General features: G+C 45.3%; 1 protein-coding gene across 1 annotated transcript in view; it reads left to right on the top strand.

Annotated features, from left to right (window-relative positions):
- SPAST (spastin) overlaps window positions 1–24,175 on the top strand; it is a 2,490,626-nt gene that overhangs the window by 1,857,306 nt on the left and 609,145 nt on the right. The window lies entirely within an intron of this gene.

Below are 24,175 nucleotides of genomic sequence, written 5' to 3'. Positions count from 1 at the left end.
ATAAGCTCAATTCCTGCCAGGAAAACTAAATACACTGGCAGGCGGACTAAGCAGAAGCCTCATGGACCCACACGAATGGAAACTGGAGCCAAGGATTTTCAACATGTTGACAAGCAAATGGGGGAGCCCAGATATAGACCTGTTTGCCTCCCCCCAGAACTATCAATTGGACAAATTTTGCACAAGGATTCCCCACAAACAAGCTTGGAAAGTGGATGCTCTGTCCTTCAGCTGGAAAAACCTGTCAGTGTATGCCTTTCCTTCTCTGCTCTCCAAAGTACTACTAAAGATCAAACAGGACAAGCCAAGGACAATTTTGATTGCACCAGACTGGCCATGCCAGCACTGGTAACCCCTCTTGCGCAGTATCCTGGCTGGGCCCCATGGCATCTGCCTCAGACAACCTTCCCTGTTGTCTCCACAGGAGAACCAGATTCTGCACCCTCAGCTTCAAACACTGAACCTAGCATCCTGGCTAATTACCTAATCTCTCCTTTACCATCTGTCAGTAAACCAGTGATGGATATCATTTTAGAGACAAGGAGACGTAGTACTAGGAAATCTTATGCTGCGAAGTGGAAAAGTTTCTGTGCCTGGAACCAATCCCAAGGGATGAGCACAGCAGCGCCCAATTTACCTCGGATTTTATAATACTTAACTGAGATGCTTCACAAGGGCTTGTAATTTTTCCCCCATCAAAATTCACTCCTCTTCCATTTCAGCTCATTATAACACAGAACCTCCCCTCTTCTCTCACCCACTGCTCAAGCAGTTCCTCAGAGGAGCCAAAAATTTAAGGCCACCAAAGAGAGCTCCAACTCCAGCCTGGGTCCTTAACTTTGTCTTGGAGAAACCCACTCTTCCTCCTCTCGAGGCACTTGCTACTGCAGATTTAAAATTTCTTTCTTGGAAAACGGCATTCCTTTTAGCAATCACTTCAGCAAGAAGGGTATCTGAATTACAGGCCCTTATGGCAGTGAGTGGAGCCTTTCATCATCTTTCATGCAGACAGGGTGTCCCTCAGAACCAATCCCTCCTTCATGCCCTAGGTGGTATCCAGTGTGGCTCTTAATCAGTCCATTCATTTGCCAACCATCTTTCCCAATCCACAGAACAAAGGGGAATGGATTCTGCACTCCTTGGATGTGCACAGACAACTTAGATTCTACTTGGACAGGATTAAACGTAAAAGGAAGTCTGAACAACTACTGGTGGCATTTGCTGCAGGGAAAGAGGGGGAAGTCTATTTCAAAGCAAACCATTTCTGAATGGATAGGCCAGTACATTCATTTCTGCTATAAGCATCATTGAAAACCTATCCCACAGAGCATCAGACCCCACTCTACCAGGGCTGCATCTACCTCTACAGCCTTTCTCAGAGGCGTCCCTACCTGGGACATGCTAAAAGCTGCTACCTGGAGTTCTGTACATTCTTTCACCAAGCATTATCATTTACCAATTTTCTCTAAGTCCAAAGCTGGCTTTGCCACTGCAGTCTTGCAGGGCCTTATAGCTGGTCCTAATGCTACTTAAATTCCTCCTCCCAACCTTAGCTTTGGGAATCTACCCAAATGTAATGACTGCAACAGTGAAACACGAAGAACATATTACAGTTGTGTACACTTACCATAAATGCCTAACTTCTTTTGGTTATACCTCTTCTTTCCTTACTATGCTTAAAAGCTTTTTGGTGTATTTGCTTTTTTGTTGGAGGTATATCCTTGTATATTTATATATTTAATTGCTTCCCATTAGGGGGGGCACCTGACATCTGGGGCAAGAAAAACTGATGTAATGACGTCGGCCGCATGTTTTATATCCCTGGCGACCTGATGTCACGGAAGAAGGGACAGCAACCAACGCAGGACCCAAGACTGTTAATCAGGCCGACTGAGGGCTACTGCAAGCAGATAACCCAAAAGTTATGACTGCAACAGTGAATACATTCGAACATCTACATTTATGGTAAGTGTACACAACTGTAATTTGCATGGACATGTCAGACATTGGCTGAGGGATGGTTACCTGCGATTCTGCAGTCTTTTGTATATCAGCAGGCAGACTTCCCAAGAGGGACTTAGAAAACTCCCTATTGAAGTCTGTCTCAAAATGTGTGGTATGGACTTGGGTAACACAGCGCATGTCGACCAAACATCACCAAGGTTCAGAGCCCTATTTCTGAGTCTGTCCAACAGCCTAGATTCCCTATTAAGGGTTGGACAGAGATGCTCTCCTGAGAAAGTTCCATTTTTGTGGCTGCCCTAACTATTATGACATCAGTGGTGGGACATTTGCTACAATATGGCCTACGTTTAGGGGATACCAAGGTCTTATCAGGTTTTCCACCACTTCATGTTCCTCCCAAGCCCGCTGAGAGATGAGGTCAGTGAGCTCATCGGGTGGAGGGACCACCTAGGAAGTAAATGGGCCAGGCCCAAAAACCTCGAGGAATATAGATTCCTCTTGGAGTAGGCTTCAGATTATCTTTTAAGGGGAATCTTGAGAACCCTTCCACTTTCTCAAAGTCTCTATCTTTCGTGAAGGCCTCCTCCTTTGTAGGTCTCTTTCCTATGCTCTTTACTGGTGTAGGGTTCTAGCAATGACTGAACCAGAAGGATAAGTCACCAGGAGTGCCTTAAGATTTACTAAGGCTGGCTGCTCTTGTATAACAGGATTACTGAAAGAGGTGCAGAATCCAGAGGGGGTTGGGGCAGTTTTGCCAAGTGGGGGCAAGAAACCCCTCTTGACCTGGAGAGTACCCTTTCAAAGGTCACAACAGCTGTTGCAGACATCAGAGCTGAAGAATCCAGAGAATCCAAAGATCTTGGCAGAGGAACCTCCCAAGGCCTTTACTAAATCAGCTCTGAAGCTGACATTGGTGCCAAGCTGTCAATGGCCAAAGCACCCAAATACAGGGATCACTTTGATAACCTTGGAGTTGATCTCAGACCCTAGACTTAGGCCCCAACCTCTCAGATCAGAGAACCTTCTAGATCTTCCACTGGAGTCAGATGGGTAAGGAAAACCAGAGTCTAAGCAGACCATGCTTTTGGCTCTAACATGCATGCAAACTAGTGTTGCAGACACCAGATCCCCAAGTCAGGCTGGAGAAAATGTCAGAGGGGTTTCAGGGCCTGCTCTGGCATTCCGGGGGGGGGGGGGTCCCATCCAAATCTATGCCCACAGAAACTTGCATATCATCTTGTAAGCATCAGCTTCAGACAGACTTCTGAAGAACCAAAAGACCTAGTCCCAGACAAGGCACAGGACTTGCACTCTGGCTACAGAGTGCACTTCCTGTGCCTTGTTTGGGGCTAGGTCTTTTTGGTTCTTCAGACAGACTTCTGAAGAACCAAAAAGACTTATCCCCAAACAAGGCACGGAACTTGCACTCTGTAGCCAGATGTTCAACCCCTAAACCATATACATCCACCATATGAAGATCCTAGGCCATCGATGGTGACCTAGAAGAATGGTGTATCAACCCTTCCTGTGAAATGCAAAAATGGAGCAGAGGACTGGTTAGCTTCTGAGAAAATCTGCTTGAAGGAGAAGGGGATTGGCTCCAGATTGGTTTCTGAACAGCAACTGGATCTGACAGTCTAAAGATTCGAGTCAGGCCGGGCGGACTAGGTGGATTTAGGGATCTCTCCTGAGCCATATATTTGCTATCAGTTCTGTCGGTCTATGTTTCACTTTTTGTTTGTTACCCTCCTTTTAACTCTTTCTTCTTCCCATACTTGGTCTTATTCCCCCACCTTCTAAGATGATGGGGAGACAGATTTTGATCCAGAAGTTGATTCTTCCACTGTGACAGGGAGAAAGACCCTTACTCCTGCAGTCGATAAGAGCCCTAGCCCCAAACAAGTAACAGGACTTGCATTCTGTAGCCAGATGTTCAACCCCTAAACCATATATATATACCCACCACATGAGGATCCTGAGACAGGATCTTGTGCCTTCATGCAGTGCACTTTTTAAAAGTAGAAGATTGTAATTCATGAAGAAGGGTATACTTGCACCACAGAAGAAGAAAGCTCAGGAAATGCAAAAAAATTAAAACTAATACTCTAAATATAATAAAGTAATAATAAAAGCAAACTTTATTTTAATCTCCATGAGTAGAGAGAGGAAAATCATGAATGAAATGCCCACGTGCACTAACTAACTGCGTACCACCAACAAACTGCATACCACCACCAAGGAGCAAACTACATGGGGATAATGTGTGAATGATATTGCAAACTGCTAATGGAAACTGCTGAAGAAAATTCAGTTATCTGAATTAATGAGGGCTGAAACATCCCTCTGGGTGTTCACCAAGTGTATAGGTGTAATAGCAGTATATTTTAGGAGTATGGGGTTTTCCCTTATTTAGACAACTTGATTCTCACTGTGCCCAACAAATATCTAATTATTCAGTCCAGGGATGAATTACTCCAGGTTTCTTACCAGTTAGGCGTTACTGTAATTCTAAAGAAATGCCACTGACATCACCCTAAACAATAGAATTCATAGGGTGCCACCTGGACACAGTGTCTGAAATTGCCCAACTTCCTGATTTGAGCACTTTGTTGGCAAGCTTCCGAGGCTCACTCTGAGTCCTCCAACAAGACGACGACTTAAGCTGCTGGAGTCAGTGGCCTCTCTTGATCTCACTGTTTTCCTCCAGGCAGATTTTACATGAGGGTGCTACAGTGGACTTTGTCCAATGATCTATGTTGCATCAACCCATTCTCTTCCCAGTTCATCTCACCGATATGCAAGCATCTCATCCCACTGGTGGTTAACTTCCCCATGAGTGAGTTGGTGTCAGCCATTCACCTTTCCACCCGTGAAGGCTACAGTGACCACGGATGCCTCACTTCTGGTGTGAGAAGGAATTTCAAAGGGAGGGCTTTTCAAGGCATTGTGGATAATTTCAGAGTTAAAACTTCACTTCAGTGTCTTGGAAAGGAGAGTAGTTCTCCTAGTGTTTGTTGCAGGCTTTTCAGGATTCCCTTCCCAAGGATGTGATTTCTATCCATATGGGCTGCATGGCTGTGGTCCGGTACATCATCAAACAAGTCGTAATTTGTTCATGTCCACTCTGTCAAGAAACCATGAGGGTTTAGCAATAGACATTGTCTTCCCAATATTTTCTGTGGCAGCTCATATCCTGGGGAGTTCCATTATTATAGCAGACAAGCTGAGCAGATCCATTCTCCTACTTTAGTCCCTCAGCCAGTCGGTGGTAACTATGAATGTTCATTGTGTTTCACTGTTGCAGTCCTTGGCCGGGCCCAACTGCATGAGTAAAAATCTCCCTCCTCCTTAGGCCGGTGGATGTTCTGTCCAATGTCAGTATGCTTTGGTATAAAATGAGCCAGCAGACACTGACATCAGTCTTTTCTTTCCGTCAGACCCCGAAACAGTGTTTGTGTGTCAGTCTGTACTGGAGAGAAGTTATCTAAAAGCCAAGTACTGTGTTGGGGAACTCATAGGTTGGTACTGGGCTATCTGCCCGAAGGCATATATTAGCCCAGCCACGTTGTGCGGTATTCACCGCCCCTTTAGTAGTTCCCTAGACCCTTGTACTAGCAGCTAGTACCCTTGGCCCCTATCTAGTAGTGCTGTTGGTGTGATCCCCGGTGTGAACTTTCTGTTACCCATCCACTCATCAAGGTTCCTCTTGAAGAGTGATAGAGAGGGGCTCTGTCTTATGTAGATCGGGACCCTGTTCCATAGTAAGGGAAGTCTCTGCGAAGGGAATCTATCCCTCCAGCATATTCTCTTCATTGTTGTGTTGAGGTTTATATCCCTAGAGCGTGTAGCTTGAGTAGATTTGGTTTTGCTAAGATGGAGCATGTTCAACAATTCTGGGTTGGACATGGCTCTGTACGTTAGACAGAGATCGCCTCTGAGAAAGTGGTATGCAACAGAGAACAGTCTTAGCTTTTTCAATTGTGCTGTTTGAGGCCAGTAATACTCTTTGTTAAGTACCTTTGTGGTCTCTCCAGCTGCTGGAGATGTCTAGTCGGGTACATTCCAATTGGTGCATTGTACTCAGTAATGGGTCTGATGAGGGAAGAGTAGAGGGGCACCATTACATCCTTAGATCTTGATGCAAACCCTTTTGTGATCAGATGGGTCACATAGAAGGATTTTCTAACCACTTTGGCAACATGGTTATCAAAGGAAAGCTGACTATCTACTTGGGTCCCTAGATCCCTTATTTCTTTTTCAGATTTCAGGGGATTACCTCCTATGTTGTAGTTTGCGGGTACTCTGTTTTTTCCAAAGGGGATTACTACGCATTTTTTGCATTTAGCTTGAGACCATGGCTTTGACACCATGCATCAGTCTCATTTAGGCCCTTCTAGAGGATCTCCATGTTGGCCGGAGACTCTATTATAGCACCCAGTTTGCAGTCGTCTGCAAACTTAGTCAGCCACAGCCCTTCCATGCTTGCCTGTACTTCTCAGAAGTATATGCCAAACAGGAGGGGCCCCAGGACAGAGCCCTGAGGCACACCACTCGTTACTGGTCTGGATTCGGACATAGATCCCGCTACTCTTACTGTATGGGATCTGTCTGAGAGCCAATTTGCGATCCATCTTGTGACGTAAGGGTTTATGCCCAGGCTGGTGAGCTTATCAATGGTACCTGAATGGGGAATGGTGTCAAATGCTTTAGCAAGGTCAAGGTAAGCTGTGTTTACCCCTTTTCCCTTATCTATAGCCTGAGTAACTGTCTCAAAGAAATCCACCAGGTTCAGGAGGCATGATCTGCCCTTGGCGAAGCCGAACTGTGTGGGGTCCAGCGACTGGAGGTTCCCAATCTCTCCATTTATGAGTTCCATAATGATTCGCTCCATAGCATTACAGATCAGACTGGTCAGGCTTATTGGTCGGTAGTTCCCAGGGTCATTTGTGGCCCCACCCTTGTGTAGCGGGACCACCATTGCCATGCGCCATTCTATGGGCACATATCCTGTGGAGAGGCTGAGACTGAACAGGGTATTAAGATGTGGGGTTAATTCCTTTTGGAGTCACAGATGACACAGCCTGGGACACCATCTGGTCCCATGGAGGCAGTGTTTTTAGCTTTAGATAGCGCCTTGTTAACCAACGTATCAGTAATAATTGGGCTTACACAATCCCCTAGAATGGTAATAGGCCCTGTAGGTGGTGGGGGTGGTGGGGGGGGGATTTGCACTGAACCGGTCAGCCAAGATATTGGCAATGTCAGAATGGTCAGTGTATTTTGTTCCATTTTGTACTAGCTCAGAACAGAACTGAGCATTGCCATTTAGGTTTTTGACGTAGCCATAGAAGGCCTTATGGTTATCCTTGGCATCCTTGGCAACTTTCTTTTCAAAATTAGCTTTAGTTGACTTGATGAGGGCCGTCAATTTCTTACTAATGCTGATCAGGGATGATTTTTCTACTTGAGATTTGGCCTTTTTTTGTATAAGTCTCCTCCTTTTATAGTAAAGTTTGTTTATGGCCGGGGTCCACCAGACTGGTTTCTTCTTGCTTGAGGAAGGAGTCTTGGTTTTATTTGGGATAGCACGGTCCATGCAATCCTGAAGATGCATATAGAGTGCCTTGGTGTAGGATTCCGCATCCTGGATATCATTATTCTTCTGCAAGGGAATAGTGAAGCTTTCCACTTTGGATACAAGTAGTTTGAAGTTTGCTTTGGAAAGGTTTTTGACTATGGTTTCTTTGATTGGGGGAGGTGGGGGAGTGAGGATGTCCAGGGTTATCAGTTTGTGGTTGGATCTGACCAAGGAGGGGGTGATAACGGGTGTGGTACAATGGGCGCCCATATTTGTGGTGATTAAATCCAATATGTTGTCCCCTCTTGTGGGGGAACAAACTAGTTGTTCAAGGGCATTTGAATTTATAAATTCTATGAATCGCTGAGCATAGGAGATGGAACATTGGTAGTTCACCCAGTCTATACCAGGGTAGTTGAAATCACCCAAGATTATGGTGTTGGGTAGGACCTTTATATTTTCCAATGTCTCAGGGAATGCAGAGTGAACATCTTGGGACATGGTGGGCGATCTATAACCGACTACGATTTGAAATGTGGTTTTGCCTGCTGATAGTTGCGAATGGATGATCTCTGGGGCATCATGCTGCGCTACTAACCTGGAGATATGGGTATCCTTGATGAATATGGATACACCTCCATCCTTTGTCCTGCGATCCGGTAACTGAGGCCGGAAGCTATGATATGAATGGTTACCTGGCAGTGCTGGGGTGCTCTCTTGAGCCTTGAACCAGGTTTCTATCACTGCACAAACATCGATTTTCTCCATGCTGAGGAGAGCCTCGAGTGTGTACATTTTGAGGTTGAGACTTCTGGCGTTGAGTAGCATTACCCTTAGTTTTTGGTTACCTGTGCTGGTTACGGTGGTTGGTTTGTCCTTTGAGCCTTGCCTAAAAGAGGCACTATGGGGACGGCAAGAGCCTTGGCCAGTATTTGAAAACCTAGGGGTGACAGGTGCAACCCATCTCTGGCAAAACGGCGAGGCTTGTATATCATGTCATCCCAGGCAGACAGACACTGGATCCCCTTAGAATGACACCAGAAGCTTAGCCAATTGTTGAAATTGATCATTGTCTTTGTATTGTGGTATCATTCTAGGTGAAGGTAGTATGCTACTCAAGGTCAGGGTCATACCAGCTTGGGCTACATGATCAGAGAGCTCCTCAATGTCTCTTTTCATGTAGTCCAGGGAGGTGCGTCTTAGATCATTCACACCAACATGTACAATGACAGCGTCATACTTGTATTTGTTCTGGAGTGACCTAAGTGCCTGTGTTATGTGGCAGATCCGAGCACCCGACAGGCAGCTGACAGTAACCTTCTCCTTGTTCAGCCTGGTGAGTGGAACATCCGTATGCCTTACCATAGATTCTACTATTACTAGCGTGTTAGGTATGGTGTTTTGCCTTAAGGGCTGTTGAGGCAAACTGCTGAGATGAATTGTGTGTTTTCTGGCTTGTGTTTGGGGGTGCAGGTTGCTTGCTTGCCTGCTTTGGAGGGCACTGTTTCTTTTTCAGATTGGTATCTAGTGCCTCCGAATATGTTTTTGTGTATTTATGCGTATGTTTTGCCGGTGCTTGTTTTGTAGATTCATATGTGACAGGTGGTGTGATGCAAGTCTGTCCCGTATCCTCTTGACTGTCTGTTACAGTCATGGGTTGAGAGCGCTTAGCCTCCTGTCTGGCTGTGTACTTGCATCTCTCATAAGTGTTTGTGTCTAGAGGTAAGAGGAGAGGGTTGTCTGTATACATGAGGCAGTTGTGACACTGCCTGAGGATGCCCAATTCCACCAGATGAACTGGAGAGTACACCTGAATTTGACCTCTGGACATGCTTTGAAGAGTAAATTGAACTTAAGTCTTGTGGTCGATCGGGGGTCTTATGCTATAGTATAATAGTGCTGTCTAGGAAATTTGGAGAATAATAGTGCTGTCTAGGAGATTAGGACAAGTGCTGATTTCTGTTTTGCAAGTGCTGCAATAAGAGCAGCTGATCTGAAGCACTTGAGCTGAGGCTTGCCTAGTTCTAAGGGAAAATTTACAGTGCAGACTTTGTGGGGCCGGGAATAGTATACCCCAGCTAACCGGCGCTGCCTGACACTGCTCTATGCGCAAGACCACACAAAAAGAGAGTTGCAGGATTTTTCCTCTAGATAAGTGAGGAAAATTAGTACAAGAGCTGTTTTTCTCTAAGCAAGTGAGAAAAGTAAGTACAAAAACTGTTTTCCTCTAGGTAATGAGGAAGATAGAGTGCTATAGTAATTAGCTTATTTAATGCTTACAAGTTCTAAACAAGTGCTGAGCATGAACAAGCAAATTTAACTCTCTTGCTTTAACCCATGTCAGATAAGGTTAACAATTGTCTTTGCTGTGGTAAGCAAATTCCACTGTGAGACTTTCATATGTTGTGTCATCTGCCTAGGCCCTGATCACAACATCCCTAATTGACAATTTTGTGCCCATTTCAACTCTAGGACTATCAGGCTTGGGGTCAGAATCTTAGCTAGGTATCTTAGTCTGCTGTCTACTTCGTATCATCAGATGGCATCTGCCAGTCATCCCAAGGTTGAGCTCCTTAAGTGTAGGAAGGACAAGGAAAGACCCAAGCTTAGGGCTTCTGACAACCATTTCCCCATCTGCTAGTCCCCCAGGGCTCGTTATCGCTCAGGAAGTCAAGGTGCTTTCGCCGCCCCCTTCTGCGACTGAGGTGGTGGGTGGTGCAGGCCTCTGTCGAGACCCGTATGGAGTCCGACATCCCTTTGGGTCTCTCACCATCTGCACGGGCCTTGTCTTTCAGTTCGTCTGGAGATGCTCAGCTGGCCTCTGCTTTTGACAGGTGATCTTTTAACAGTGACGTTCCTTTGAGGCATCAGCCTGCATCAGTTCTTCCTTATGAAGAGATTGGTGTCAGGATTGCAGACGTACCTAGGGCCCAAGGCCAGAGTTAGCTCTAAGAAGGGTTCTACCTCAGGCCTTATGCCTAGGCCTACTGGCTCTCATGCGCAAATATATCAGTAAGACCTACTCAGGTTAGCTTGAGGACCTTATCTCCTTAGTCAGAGCTAAGCAACCACCTTTGGAGTCTTTCCAAGGGAAAAGGAAAGAGGGATCCTACCTCTGAAGTTTTCTCTGAACCTCCTGATTCAGATGAGGTTTCTGGCTAAGAGGAGTCTGTCTTTGAAGAGGGACCCTTCCTTACTTTTGAAGATTGAGATTCTGAAGACCGTCTGGCTTCAGCTTCACCTCCTGAAGGCATACCTTTTGGGGGAACAGTCCATACAATAAGGGAAGATTACCAGTGAGAGGTCCAGGAATACCCACAGTCTAAAAAGAGGGTTAGGGAGTTCCTTGACCTCCCAGAACACAAACCTTTGGCTGTTCATCTTGGATTGGAGGTGGTAGAGGATGTTTTTATGGATTCTTCCCTGAGTCCAGATTCCGTACCTCCAACCCCTGAAAATCCAGACAGGCTTTAAAGGGTGCTGGGTTCACATAAATACCTCTTCAAAACACCCTCTGCTGAACCAGAGGTTGTTAAAGCAGAACCCAAGGGAGCAAGAGACAGCTCTTCAAAAAATGCTTTACTTGCTGACAAAGAAAGCAGGGCCCTTAATAGGTTTGGTAAAGTTTACACTTCAGCTACCTAGCCATGAGGGCCCTTAACTGCCAGTTTCATATGATAAAATGCCAACAAACCGTTTTAAATCAAAAAGCAAAATATGTCCTCCCTGGTGGGCAAGAACATTTCCAAGGAATTGTTGGATCTTTACCATTCTAGCTCTCATGTGGCTAGACACTCATTACACTTGCAGCTATGATGTTGTGGAGGCCTCTAGCCGAGCTGCAGTATTTGGTTCTGTCATTAGAAGGCATGCTTGGCTTACGGAGCAGACCATGTCAAATCCAATCTTCTGGATGCATCCCTGGATAAGGGCTTCCTCTTTGGTCCAAAAGTTTAGTTTGTGCTTAAAAAGATGGAAGATGAAGCAAAATCTCTACAGACTGTCAAAGACGTCCTCCAAGTTCAGCCTTCAAGGTTTAGTAGGAATGTTCCCACTAAACACTGATTCTTTCTCCCTCAATGAAAAACCAGGCAAAGGAAACCGCAGAGGGAAAGGACTGAAAGACAGCATCAATCACAAAGGCCCAGGCAGTGGTTGTCAGGGAAACCCCCAGGGAGGGGAGTTCTAGGCCACAGGACCCTGGCAGAGAGCAACAGTGATCCTTCCTTTCCTCTCCCTGAGTCCCCACCCTCTCCAGAAAAGATAGGGGGAAGGCTGTCCCTCTTCAAAGAAAATTGTTCCCTCAGTACTTCAGACAAGTAGGTTCTGAATGTTATTTCATATGGTTACAGGCCTCATATCAAAGAGCCAGTAAGATACTCTGGTTTCCCAGATATTCCAGAAAATCAGAGTAGATGCCCTTTCTCATTCACAACCTGTACTCACAGGGCTCAGTAGAACCAGTATCAGAAAACCAAATAGGGAAGGGGTTCTATTCCAGGCTCTTCCTAAATCCCAGAAAGGAAGGCTGTTGGTACCCTATTCTAGACCGGTCTACCCTCAGTCAGTCCCTGATGGTACCAAAATTCTAACTGTTGACTCTTTAAAAGTTTCTTCCCACGATAGCCCCTTAATGGTCACCCTGGATTTAAATGATGCTTACTTGGACATTCCTATAGAGGAATCTTGCAGAAGGTTTCTATATTTCAAAGCAGGTACCAGTAAATTCTCTGCTCTACCCTTTGGCTTGTCTACTGCTCTCGAGGTCTTCTCAAAGTGTTTTAGTCTCTGTGATTGCTTTCTGCAAAGCAAGAGGGTTTCCAAATGTACCCCTGTCTAGACTGCCTTATTCAAGCCATGAGTTGGTCAAAGCTCCTCAAGGGTCTGTCCTTCACTCAGTACCTTCTCACCTCCTTGGGGGGGTTCACCATAACTCTTCACAAGTCCAGCACAGACCCATCCACCAGGATAGTTTTCCTAGGGGCTTTTCTGGATTCCTCCCTTGAAAGGGCCTCCCTCCAAAAAAGGTCTCCTTCCTGACTCAGTACTTCCAAAACATTATACAGAGACGATGCCTGTATGCCAGGGAATTCCTCAAAGCATGAGGATAGAGGATGCCATGCAGCCTAATGATCCCTGTGGCCAGGCTACACATGAGAAAGCTCCACTGGTGCCTCTCGAATCTGTGGTGCCAGCTGTTACAGTTCTTGGAGACAGAAATTCAGCTGATCCCTTGCCTCAAGGATGAATTTGCATGGTTTACATGGGCATGTGCCCAGAACTTGGGTCTCCCCTTCAGGTTCACCCGTCGGGGCCAAACTTTAACCACAGATAATTCAGAAACAGCCTGGGGGGGCTTATTTCCAACACCTTCAATCCCAAGGCAGATGGGAAATTCAGCTCAGAGACAAGTGCATAATCTGGAATAAGAGAACTCTTGGTAGTTCAGAAGGGGCTAGTAGCTTTCAAAGAAAAATGGAAACCAGGGGGTCCTGCTAGTCAAAACAAGACAATACCATAGTCATGTGGTACATAAACAATGAGGCACTCACTCTTACCCTCTTTGTTGACTAATTATGCAGGTCTGGGAGACTGCTGACTGTCTGGAGTTGCACCTCATGGCACAGTACCTTCCAGGTGCTCAAAACACACTATCAAATCACCTCAGCAGGAACTTGGTGGATCCCGTCGAGTGGCATCTGCATTGGGAAACATTTCTCGGTATAGTTCAGAAATGGGGATCCCCATAGATAGACCTCATTGCTACCAAAGAAAATGCTCAACTAAAAAGATTCTGTTCCTGGAACAAACTTCCCACAGCCTGGAGGACAGATGCTTTCTCCTTCCTTTGGAGCCGCCTTTCCCTTTATGCTTTCCCCATACTTCTTTTTTCTTGGGTCCTTCTAAAAATCAGGGAACATGGCCCAAGGGTTATTTTGATAGCCCCAGACTGGCCCAGGCAGCACTGGTATCCTCTGCTACTGAGTTTAACCAATGAACATCTGTAGCAGTTACCTCTGATAGTAGACTTCCTGACTCAGGACAGGGGAAGGTTTGTGCATCTTGACCTGCAGACTGGCTGTCAGCCTGGGTAATCCAAACCCTAAGCAAACAAGTTCAAGACATTCTTGAGGAGACTAGAAGGCCAAGTACTAGGAAATCATACTCAGCCAAGTGGAAAAGATTCTCCATTTGGTGCCAGCAGCAAGGCCACAATCCTAACTCAGTGCCAATATCTCTGCCATTTTCAATAATCTGGCTACCCTGATTGACAGAGGCCTATCCTTTTTTTCCATCAAAATTCACGCCTCTGCCATTTCAGCCCACATTCCTATTCTTCCTCCTTATCTTTTCCCACCCCCTCTTGAAGCAATTCCTTAGGGGAGTGATTCACATCAGACCTCCCAGGAGACAACCCACACCTCCTTGGGACCTCAGTTTTGTTATGGAAAAACCCCCTCTTGAACTGACAGCTTCTGCTGAATTAAATTTCTTTGTTTGGAAGACTGTTCTTGTACTGGCTATCACCTCAGATGAAGGGTCTCTGGGCTGCAAACTCTCATGGCAGTGGGACCATTTCTCATATTCCATCCAACCAGAGTATCACTCAGGACTAATACATCCTTTATGCCCAAGGTGCACATCCTTAAATCAAGCTAGCCACTTGCACACCTTCTTCACCAGATGTTCTTCGTTTCCCATTGCTGCAGTCCTTACTATTGGGTATAGTCCGCTGTCCAGTCGGCCCGAATACCAGAGTATAAGGCTGACGTCGGTCAGGGCGCATTAGACTGACGTCAGTACGTCAGGGTACTAATGCGCATGACCGACGTCATATCCTCAGTCTTTTTTGCCGCATGGTCCGATGCAGAAGCAGTTTTGCGAGTGCAGGTTGGCGTTCTGAAATATTTCCGAAACCGGAGTTTCAGACCGAAGCAGAGTTGGCTAAGTAACCCGCTAGAACATTTTGGTTTTTCTTGCCTCAGTATTTAACCGGATGTCAGAAAAAGTGAATAACTGTATTTCTTGTGGGAAACAGATACCTCATAGGGATTATCATACCTTGTGTATACCTTGTTTAGGGCCTGAGCACGACGTTGTTGGTTGCCGCTCTTGTGCTAGGTTTAACAAACGCACTATTAAGAGGAGGTTAGACTGTGCCAGGTTAGTGTTTGGGAAGCGTTGCAATTATAAAATGCCGCCGGATGCTCCGACGCCGCTTCGCCAAGAAGCGCAAGGACAAAACAGCGAAGCCTAGGGTTGATGAACCGGCAGTCCCGGACGCCGGTTCTTTAGAAGGCTCAGTGGAGCCAGAGGTTTTGCCAGGAGTTTCCATGGAGTCTCAGGCAGAAACTTTACTGTTACAGGATGTGCCTTCTCAGGAGGTAGGCCAGGCTGAGGGGCTTCTCAGGTAACTGTTCTTCCCTCTCTTCCCAAGGTAGTTAGAGCCTCTCCTTCTGTTGCTAAAACTTCTTTGAGAGGTAGGCCTAGTTCAGCTTCAGGGGGGGCTTCTCCTAGCATTTCGGGTTCTGTACCTAAGAAACATATGCTTAAAATGGCAGAAGATTTGATTACTATGATTAGAGGTTCTATGCCCCCTCCTGATAAGAGGCCTAGGGTGGAACCGGAGTTTGATAGTTTTGAACAGTGTTCAGAGGCTTCTGAGTCTTCTGCTGAAGATTTGCAGGAGTATCCTACTTATTCTGATTCAGATGTGGATGATTCCACTCCTACAGCTTCTCCTCCTGAGGATTTCTCATTTTCAGAGACTCTGCATTCCATGAGGGAGCACTTTAAATGGGAAGGCCAGGACTACTCTGATTCCAGGAAAAGGCTTAGGGAATTCTTGTTTTTACCCCAGCATAGGCCCTTAGCTATACCTCCTGTGTTGAATGTGGTGGAAGATGTTTTTGCAGAGGCTTCCCTGAACCCTGATTCTTTGCCTCCTGCTCCTGTTAAACCTGATAGGTATTATAGGGTGCCCGAAGCTCATAAGTATTTGTTTAAGAGCCCTAGGGCGGACCCAGAAACTGTTTCTCAGGGGCCTAAAGGTGTTAAGGCCTCTGTGGTTAAAAATCCTGTTCCCACTGATAAAGAGGCTAGGGCTTTGGATAGGTGGGGAAAGAAAGTGTATACTTCTTCCACTCTAGCCATGAGGCGTTGAATTGTCAGTTTCACATGCTAAAATATCAAAATTATCTCCTTTCACAATTGAAATCTAAGGTGGATGCTTTGGCGGAAGGTATTGAGTGTAAAGAGTTGCTGGATTTGGTTCATGTGTCTGAACAAGTGGGTAAGCATTCTTTGCAATGTGGTTTTGATGCTGTACAGGCCTCCTCGAGGGTGGCTGCCACTAGTTCTGTTCTTCGCAGGCATGCCTGGTTGAGGGATCAGAATTTAGCTGAGCATGTTAAGTCAAGGATTTTGGATGCTCCTTTACAGTCTGATGTGTTGTTTGGTTCGCCTGTGGAAGCAGTCTTAAAGAAAATGGAGGACAAAGCTAAGTCTATGCAAACTGTTAAAGATTTTTTGCAGGTGCAGCCACCAAGTTTAGTAGAAATTGGCCTGCTAAGGGGTGGACATATCCAGCTTATGATTCCCAGTCTAGGGGTAGGTCTAGACGTGGTAGGGGCAGGGCTCAAGGTTCTTTTAGCCCTAGAACAGGGAGTTCACCTGCTCAGACTTCTGGTGAGGGCAGGGGTCAGTCCTTTCGTAAACAGACCCAATGACCTGTTTTTCAGCTGCCAGTAGATTCTCGTCTGGCAGCTCCTTTGGGAGGAAGACTGTCTCTTTTCAAAGAAAATTGGGATTTAATTACTCAAGACAGATGGGTGTTTGATATCATTCACCACGGTTACAGATTTTATTTCCATACCATGCCCCCTTTCAAAGGCATGCCAGACGTTCCTCCTCCACAAAGAAAAGAGGCTCACAAGCAAGTTTCTCAGTTACTCCAGATGGGGGCCATTCAGCCAGTCCCTGTATCAGAGAGGGGCCTAGGATTTTATTCTCGCCTGTTCCTAGTACCAAAGAAGGGGAACACGTGGAGACCAATTTTGGATTTATCTCTCCTCAACACTTATCTGGACATTCCCAAGTTCAAGATGTTGACGTTACAACAGCTTTTACCTCTGCTGGGCAAAGATCACTGGATGGTGACTTTAGATCTCAAGGAAACTTACCTTCATGTGCCTATAAGGCTAAGTTGCAGGAAGTATCTGCGGTTTCGAGCTGGAAATTCTCATTATCAGTTCTCTGCATTGCCCTTTGGCTTATCTACTGCGCCCAGAGTATTCACAAAGGTTCTGGCTCCAGTGATAGCTTACTTCAGGTTACAAGGAATTCAAATCTATCCTTACTTGGACGACTGCCTGATTTTGGCTCAAGAAAAGGAAGACCTTCTACAGCATCTGGAATATGTTATAGCAGTGCTAAGATGCCTAGGGTATTCTGTGAACGAAATAAAGTCCAGTCTAGTACCCTCTCAAGACATGTGCTTTCTGGGTGTGAGACTGAATACAGCAGCCCAGATGGCCTTTTTAACCCGGGACAAACAAAAGAGTCTATCACTTTACTTCCATCAACTATCTCATCAGTCCGTGCTGACTGCAAGGACAGTCCTGCAAGCATTAGGGTTCATGGCATCTTGTATTCTGGTGCTTCCCAATGCCAAACTGCATATGAGGAAGCTACAATGGTATCTCAAAATGTATGGACACAGCACTGCCAGGATTTGGACACTGTCATTCAAATAATACCTTGCCTTCAAAAGAATTTTGTGGTGGGCTCAGGAATGTCACCTAAACAAGGGACTCTCTGTGACCCGGCCAGAGGCGAGTCAGATTTTAACGACAGATGCCTCGGACATTGCTTGGGAGCTCATCTAAATGGAAAGTGGATACAAGACAAGTGGCCTGCCAGACTACAGCATCTACATATCAACATGAAGGAGATGTTAGCAGTCCAGTTTGCATTAATGGCTTTCAAGGAGTTACTTCTTCCAGGGCAGGTGTTGATTCTAACAGACAACACAACTGTCATGTGGTACATCAACAAGCAAGGGGAACACATTCTTATCCTCTATGCAGGCAAGCAATGATTTTATGGGAGACGGCTAAGCTTGCAACTAACTCTTCAGGCAAGGTTTCTGCCAGGAGCACAGAACTCCTTAGCAGATGTGTTAAGCAGACAAATCATGGATCCCCACGAGTGGAAACTGGATCTTCATGTATTTCAGAAATTGACAGTGTCATGGGGAACTCCAGACATAGATCTGTTCGCTTCTCCACTAAACCACCAGCTGCCAAAGTATTGCACAAAGGGGTTTCATCACACAGCTTGGAAAGTGGATGCTCTATCTTTCAGTTGGAAAAACCTTCATGTGTATGCCTTTCCACCTCTGCCTCTTCTTCCAAAGGTACTATTAAAGGTCAGACAAGACAGGCCAAGGATGATTTTGATAGCTCTAGATTGGCCACGGCAACACTGGTACCCACTACTACGGAGTCTGGTAATGAAGCCTCCATGGCCTTTACCTCTGATTCCTCATCTGTTATCTCAGAAGGACGGTCATCTGCTCAATGTCAAGCTTCACTCTCTTCATCTAACAGCCTGGCATATTCTCTCTTGAAACACAGCAGGTCTCAACTTCCTCAACAAGTTTTAAATGTGATTATGGAAGCTAGAAGACCTAGTACAAGGAAAGTGTACGCAGAAAAATGGAAGAGATTTTTATTTTGGTGTACAGCAAAGAATTTGGAGATTTCTGAGCCTAATTTGAGTGTGGCTCTTCAATATCTTACTGAGTTATTGGACAAAGGTTTGTCCTTCTCTTCCATTAAGATTCATGCTGCAGCAATTTCAGCTCACTATGATTGTGACCTCCATTGTTTTCGCATCCTTTGTTCAAGCAGTTTCTTAGAGGGGCAAAGAATATAAGACCCCACGTAGAGCTCCTACTCCTGCTTGGGATCTCAATTTTGTGTTGGAAAAACTTACTCTACAACCTTTTGAGCCTGCGGCTACTGCTGAATTGAAATACTTGTCATGGAAGACTGCTTTTCTGTTGGCTATTACTTCTGCAAGAAGGGTGTCTGAGTTGCAGGCCCTTATGGCAGTAGAGCCCTTTTGATTTTCCATAAGGATAGGGTATCATTACGCACTAATCCTTCCTTTATGCCTAAGGTGGTCTCTAGTGTGGCTTTAAACCAAACTATTCATTTGCCTACTTTTTATGCAGACCCCCAAAATAAAGGGGAAAAGATTTTGCACACTTTAGATGTACACAGGCAATTGCGTTATTATTTAAGCAGGACTAAGGATTTTAGGCAGTCTCAGCAGTTGTTTGTTTCTTTTGCTTTGAGTTCACAGGGCAAGCCTGTGTCAAAACAAACTATTTCTAGGTGGATTGGCTTTTGCATTGCATTTTGTTATTCCCATCATGGCAAGGAGATTCCAGCTGGGATTAGGCCTCATTCCACTAGGGCTACTGCCACTTCAACAGCATTTCTAAGGGGTGGCAACTAAGGATATTTTGGAAGCAGCTACTTGGAGTTCAGTGCATACTTTCTCTAAGCATTATCACCTTCCTATCTACTCTAAGTCTAGGGCTGGTTTTGCCACAGCTGTTTTGCAAGGCATGTTGTCAGCTCCTACTTCTTTATGATTTGCCAGCCTCCCTTACCTCTGCTTTGGGATTCTACCCAATAGTAAGGACTGCAGCAATGGGAAACGAAGAACATAGTACAGTTTTGTACCTACCATAAATGTAGATGTTCGAGGATTCCATTGCTGCAGTCCAATTTACCCTCCCTCCTTCCCCTCTGTGTTTAGGGGTGGTTGTGTAGGTGAGATTACATGCTGATATTTTTGTATATATTCTTGTATATATTTTTGGTGCAGGTATTTTGAGCCTTGTCTTTTTAGGGTCTTCTGACATCTGGGGCAAGAAAAGACTGAGGATATGACGTCGGTCATGCGCATTAGTACCCTGACGTACTGACGTCAGTCTAATGCGCCCTGACCGACGTCAGCCTTATACTCTGGTATTCGGGCCGACTGGACAGCGGACTATACCCAATAGTAAGGACTGCAGCAATGGAATCCTCGAACATCTACATTTATGGTAGGTACAAAACTGTACTTTCTCAGAACCAAGGGGCGATCATCTTTCATGCCTTGGGTGTGCATAGACAGGTCCACTTCTGTATTGACAGAGCTAAATCTTTCAGAAAATCAGGCCAACTCTGGGTTCTTTGCCATTGACTGTGAAGAGAAACCAGTTTCCAAACAGAGCATCTCCAAGTGGATTTCACTTTATTTCATTTTGTTACAGCTGTCATGGTAAAAAGTCATCTGAAGCTGCAATGACTCGCTCTGCTAGGGCCACTGCTACCTTTGCTACCTTCCTGAAAGGAGTCCTTACCAAAGACATTTTAGAAGCTACTACCTGGTTGTGCATACCTTTACCAAACACTACCACTTATCAGCCTGCTCCAAGCCTAAAGTAGGATTTTCTTCTGCCATTCTGCAGGGCATCCTCGCTTTCCCATAAACTTCCTTCCGCTGTCATCTGAGGTTTGGGAATCAGCCCACAAGTCAGGACTGCAACAGTGAAACACGAAGAACATAGTGCAGTTGTGTACACTTAACATAAATGTAGATGTTTGAGTGTATTCAGTGTTGCAGTCTTCTTTCCCGCTCTCCTTACCCCTTTGCCTACAGTGGTAGTCTGCTTCTATCTTCTCTAACCAGAGGACCTCCTGCATGTTCTCCCTGCAGGGCCCATTTTTTGCCTTGGGCCTTTGGTTATGGTTCATCCTGGGGGCTTTTACCTTCTAGGGGGAAATAAAAACTGATGTCATGGTGTCAGCTGTCTACTTTATACCCAGGTGTACTGATGTCTGTCCAATAGCCTTAGGAGGAGGGAGATTTTTAATCTGTTAATCGGGCTTGCCAAGGGCTTCCACAGCAGAAAATCACACAAATCAGGACTGCAACACTGAATACACACAAAACATTTACATTTATGGTAAGTGTACACAACTGTAAATTTTCATTCACTGGGACGAACTGAGCTGCGGTCTCTTCATGTCCTCTCTGAACACCAAGTGCTCCAGCTACTTTTCACTGATCCCGCAGGAGGGTCAGTCATAGAGGAATGCTGTGACTCACACTTGGCCCTAGATCTCCTATATGCATTTACACCCTTTCTCCTTATAGTGAAGTTCCTTCAGGAAGCAGTGTGGTGCAAGGCAACAGTGATTCTCATTGCCATCTTCTTCGCTCCCTAGATTTTGTTTCCCTTACATTGACCTTATCCGAAATAAAATCCCTGGGTGCTGGACCCACTTCCAGAATTACTGTCTTACCCATTTGATCAGCCTCACCCAGATGAAAGGCCTTGAAATTAACCACCTGGTTCCTCTAATTCTAGTAATGGCCGGGGATTGCCAGGCTTTCCACTTCAATGATCCATCTTTTATCATCCTTACAAAAGGCAAACACCAGAAAAGTCTATAGAAGCAGATGGAAGAGATTTACTGTCTGGGCATTATCAAAGTGCTTAGATCCTTTCTCAGCAGCTTTATGATCTTTTCTGGATTGTTTGGCATGATTATTTCAGGAAAGTGCTAGTTTTCTTCCATTAAGGTACAACTGGCAGCTAACTTTCACATAGGAGAAAATCGGAACTCCATTGCTTTCTTGAAACTTTCTAAAGCCCTTTTATGGGGAACATTCCTTCTCGGGCCCCTGGTGGGGTGGGGCACTTTCTCCTTGGGACATTACTTTATTGCTTCAAGCCTTAGCTAGATGTCAGTAGAGCTAAACTCTCCCTCCTGGAAGACTGTTTTCCTGGTAGCCGTTGCATCAGCTAGGAAGTTTTTTGAGTTGCAGGCTTTATCTTGTAAACCTCCTTATTTGCTTTTTCTGAAGGACAGGGTATCTCTTTGAACTAAAATAAATTTTCCTCTCAACATGGCCTTTGATGTTCCCCTTAATTAGTCCATTAACTTGCCAGTCATCTTTTCAAATTTTCCTAATAAAGGAGAATTCACTTTGAATTTGCTGAATGCTCACTGCCAACTGAGGTTCTGCTTGCATTGTACCAAAGGTTTTAGGAAAGCTGTTTCCTTTTCAAAAGCCAAACTGGGATATGATGTTGCAAAAGTCACTTTATCCAGGTGGCTTTCTGATTTGTATTACTGTTGCATACAAAGAGAAAGCCCCCCCCCCCAAACCAAAAGCTCATTTAGCCATAGCAATTTCTGCAGTTTTCTTTGCCAGAGTGCCTTTGGATGACATTTGTGGTGTGGCTACTTAAGTATTTTACATACTTTTGTTTCTCATTGCAAGCTGGGCCTGCAGGTGTAGATCCTTTGTATTTTTCGGCTCCACTGTTCTGCAGAATAACCTATGAGACTACCCTAGAATGCTAGTAGATGGGGAGTTTGTCCTGTCCTTTGAGTCAGATGGAAAAGACAACATTGAATACAAGTTAAGCACTTACTTTAACACTAGATCCCGTGTTATCTTCCATCTCCATCCCCCTTACATAAATTGTCATCTTCGTTGCTCTTGACTTGATTGCATTGTACCTGTTCAGAGCCTTATAGGATATACAGTTTGGAGCTGTATCCTAGTGTTATTTTAGTTAATCTTGCTTTTTATTTAATTGTTTTAGGAATATGAGTAGTGTGTAAGCAGGCAAACTTGATGCGAGGTATTCTAGGAACAGAAGGGGAGTTATGGGTAGGGGTTGAATCCTCAGCACTGTGTCCAAGAACCTGAACATATAGTACTGAAGTCAGATCAGATATCCCACCAGTTGAGCCTTATGGAAGACAACACTGATCTAGCATTATGGTAAGCATGCAGCTTTTGATCTGATGTCAGTCTTCATTGGGGACTATGATCTGACCCTTGGAACCGGCTTGGCTCAAAAGATTGTGAGAACCAAAAACACTCTAGCCAAGTCTGTACCCAGAAAGTCCCTCTCTAGATTACTCTGCTCTCATTTACTGCTCTTCTGCATTGGACACTTCAGCCAAACTCTCTCTTGAGCCAAGTGTATTTTCATTCTGTTTACTTAATGCCTAGTTATTTATTCTTAAAAATCTTTCCTTAACCTTTCCTACCTACCCAGTTTAAAAATTTTCTACCCTTCTGTTTTTCTTCTAGTGTCCCTCTTCTTTTACACTTTGGTGTTCTAGCCTACTATTGCTGCTAGTTTTTCCTGTGTTACAAAATAAATAAAAAGGGGAATAGTAGCTTCAGTATTTTCTAAGTTTTTTCTGTGAGTATGTGTCCTTTCAATCTTTCGTACCTTGTGGTACCTCTCCCACCATCATTGGTAGCCCCTATCCTTCTTTCTACCTCCTGTTAGGTTATGGCCAACCATTGTTGGTAGCCTTTCCCCCTTTTCTTCTTTCCCATGTGTGTGTGTGGCTGTGTAAGCGTTTCTGCAAGTTGACCTTTTTCTAGTCAACATGGCAGATGAAGGTAAAGGTGCTACTGGATTCAAGCAGTGCCATGATTGTGGAAGGAAAGTGCTCAATTCAGATGGGCATATGTCTGTTTGGGCCATGTGCAGTTGCAAGAAGATTGCGATATTTGTCAAGCTTTCAATCACTGGCCCCTTGTAGAAAGGAAAAACAAACTTATCCTGAAAGGTCTAATTAAAGCATCCTTTGATGAGGCTTTGTCCAGTCAGCCAAGGAAATCTAAATATCTTCCCCCTCTTCCTGTTCCTTGAAAATTGATCATGGGAAGGAGAAGTCACTCGGTGCCGTCGTCCCTTTCAGCTCCAGCATCCAAGAGACCAAAATCTTCAGTTCCCTTGTACTCAGTGGAACTGAAGCCAAGTACCAAAAAAACCTACTGTGATGACCAGCACTGAACCGAAGATTTTGGTGCTGACAATTACAGTGCCAACTACCCAGGTGCCAGCCCCTCCCTCTACGTCAGTCCCTTCCATGGTACCGTCTATATCTTCCAAAGCAGGGCTAACTGCTCCCCCTCATTGGATTCTTTTGTGTGGCATCTCCTGATCCCCTTCCTAGAGAAACCCGAATGCCAATCAGCACTCTTCATTCCTCCAGGAGTTTGAAAGAAGTCTGGATTGAGGTTGGTGGATCAGCTCTTCGTGACTAGGAGTCTTGCAGGTTCTTCCCAGGTTTCATTCCCCTCTGGAGGTGGGACCATCTCTCCGAGGACTCCATCAGACCTTCCTTCTCTAACCTCCGAGACATTAGAGACCATGACTCTGATCTCCCCTGGTTCCGGCTGTTCCTGTGCCAACCGCGTTTATGCCTTCAACTCTGGTGTCTGCTCTGAGTTCCTGTGTTCCTTCGGGTCCAGAGGACTCCCGGGGTCATAGCTGGGTCTGAGGAGTGTGATTCAGATTTATTTTTCACAGAGCCTTCCTTAGTTTTTGGAACCTCTGCATGCATGGGCTCTTCCCCGGCTTCGGTGGAGATCTCATTGGAATGGGGTGGAAACAATGTTCCGGGGTTGTCCTTCATGGTTCCGGACTCCCATCTCTGTTCGCGGGGGGGCCTGCCTTTCAGGTCATGGAGAGGGCTGTGGCCTCGGCAGGTTCGCATCTTGTTCCTTCCCTATTGGAGCAGTTCT

This window comes from Protopterus annectens, chromosome 1.part2 (assembly GCF_019279795.1).
Source record: "Protopterus annectens isolate FY-2018-M chromosome 1.part2, PAN1.0, whole genome shotgun sequence".
Lineage (NCBI taxonomy): Eukaryota > Metazoa > Chordata > Ceratodontiformes > Protopteridae > Protopterus > Protopterus annectens.
This window is presented reverse-complemented; position numbering and strand designations above follow the sequence as displayed.